Consider the following 2,413-nt stretch of genomic DNA (forward strand, 5'->3'; position numbering starts at 1 on the left):
TTCCCTTTTTGCTTTTGCCTCAGGCCCTGCAAATGCTAGGCTGACTTCTGCGGACAAGCCTGGAGGAAGTACTGTTGAAGTCCCCTTTCATAGACAGGAGGCTGAGGCACAGAGGGTCCAGGGCCTTGCTCCAGGCCATGAGGCTTGTAAGGGCAGGACTGGGACCTGAGTCTGGGCCTGCCTGGCTCACAGGCTGACTCTTGCCTATGCTGTGAGGGTGGTGCAGAGAGAAAGCTATGCCCAACCCTGCCCAGACTCGGCCTGAAGGGTCCCTGCCTGGGCCCTGCGCTTTAGAAAGCACACATACCACAACACGCACCAGGTAAATTTCTTACAGAGTTGGGGGAGCCCACAACTCGGGGGCTGCTCTTTGTCTGGCACTGTGTGGTCAAGTGATCCTAAATATGTGCTTTGAATACTAGCACCAGTCAGGCCCCAGGAAGCACTTCTTCTTCTCATGCCTATGTCCTCAAAATAAAAAGGAACCACACCAGAGGCGGCAAATCTATGGTGAATGTGTCACAGTGGGCTGCGTGTATCACTGAAAGCTCTGAAAGGTTCGCCTTCCCTGGACTCTACCAGGGACAGTTCCAGTGCTAACATCAGAGATGGGTACCATTTTCAAAGTGCAGGGAGGACCTAACTCTTTAAAATGAGGGAAAATACAAATTAGCCCACAAGATCCTTTTTCTCAAAAAGGAAGGATGCAATAGACTCTCATTTCTGTTAGTATGACACACTCGTGGTTCTGCTCCTTGTTATAATTGGATTTATATTTACAAAACATTCATGACTTTATACTCATTGTAGATATTACACAAAGCAACTAAGGAGTATTTATATTAAGCAATTTGAATTTCTTATATAAACTCACATTTTTCTTACATTTGTATGTAAATATATACATATATGTATGTATCTTACGGAGCAAACGTTTGTGGTCCCCCCAAATTCATATGATGAGCCCTAAATCCCCAACACGACAGTGTTTGGAGAGGAGGTCTTCAGGAGGCAGCTGGGTGATGAAAGTAAAGCCATCAGGGATGGAAACAATGCCCCGATAAGCAGAGACACAACAGAACAAGAGAACAAGGTCTCTGCCGTGTCAGCACAGAAAGAACAGCCATCTACAAACAAGGACTTGGGCCCTCACCAGACACTGTGTCTGTCAGTGCCCCAATCTCAGTCACTGTGCAATCATTTCTTGATTTTTCAGAAATTCTGTCAAATTGCCAAATGTGCCTATGGTCCACAGCTACTTGGGCAGTTGAGGCAGAGGCATCACTTGAACCCAGGAGGTAGAGATGAGCCCGGGCTACATAGGCAGACGTCTCTCAGGAGTAAATAAACCGCCAAACATATTTAAATATAGAAGAACTTCTCTGAATGTTTCTTTGCCACAATATTCTGTTGTTATTTTATAGATGCAATGGTTCCCTGAATATCTCTGATGAGTTCCAGGGATTTCATTGCTAAGTTTTGCTCCTGGGAATGATTTCTGCTGCTCTGAGCTGCAGGCAGGCTCTGTGGGTGTGGGCGCAGGTGGGGACCTGGCAGGGAGGCCTGGCCACCCCTCGGAGCCAAAAGCAGAAGGCTGTCCTCCGTGGATCAGTCCCTCTCTGAGAGCCCTCGGTCCTCCTCCTCTGGTCCCTCCGTTTCTTCAGAGAAACCCTCGCAGCCTGGGTCTGGGGGAAACAGCGGAGCTGCTCCCGTGGAGGTGGAGGAGGCACCTGGGACCCAGCAGGTCTACAGCCAGATCTGCCCAGGCCTCCTGTTTTCTGCCTCTCCCTCTCTGCTCTTCAGCCAGGTCCTTGCTCCACCCAAACAAAACAAAATCCCCACCAACTGCTCTCTACTGCTTCCATCTCTGTCTCATCGACCCATCAAGGTGATTTCAGTCCAGTGTTCCAGACTATGTTAAAATCTCTGATCTGTTCATGTACTGCCCAAGCCCTCCTCACACACTCGTTTTTAATTAGTTTTTCTTTTTTCCTCTTTGTGCTTATTTTGTTTCTCTCATTTCTTGTTCTTTTTATTATTTATTTGTTTGTTTGTTTTGGTACCAAGGATTGAACTTGGGACCTTGCACTTACAAGGCAGGGGGCGGATCCACTGAGCTAAATCCCTGGCCCTCTTTATTTTGTTTCAGTGGATGTTCAGGGCAAGGAGAGGTAACCCATGGGCTCAGTCCATGCTCTTGAGTCAAAAAGTCTGAGCTAGGGTCAAGGATGTAGCTCAGTGGATCCGCCTCCTGCCTGGAAAGTGCTAGTTCAATTCCCCCCTACACTCCCACCAACCAGAGGGGAGAGCTGAAATAAAACCTGATAAACATTAAAAAGGAAAAAGCCTGAGCTAAGTTTCTCATTGGTATTCCTTTTAGCCTTCACCACACCCCAGCAGGCAGGCAGTCCTG

This window comes from Fukomys damarensis, unplaced genomic scaffold, assembly GCF_012274545.1.
Source record: "Fukomys damarensis isolate Sample0158 unplaced genomic scaffold, DMR_v1.0_HiC HiC_scaffold_32, whole genome shotgun sequence".
NCBI classification, from domain to species: Eukaryota; Metazoa; Chordata; class Mammalia; order Rodentia; family Bathyergidae; genus Fukomys; species Fukomys damarensis.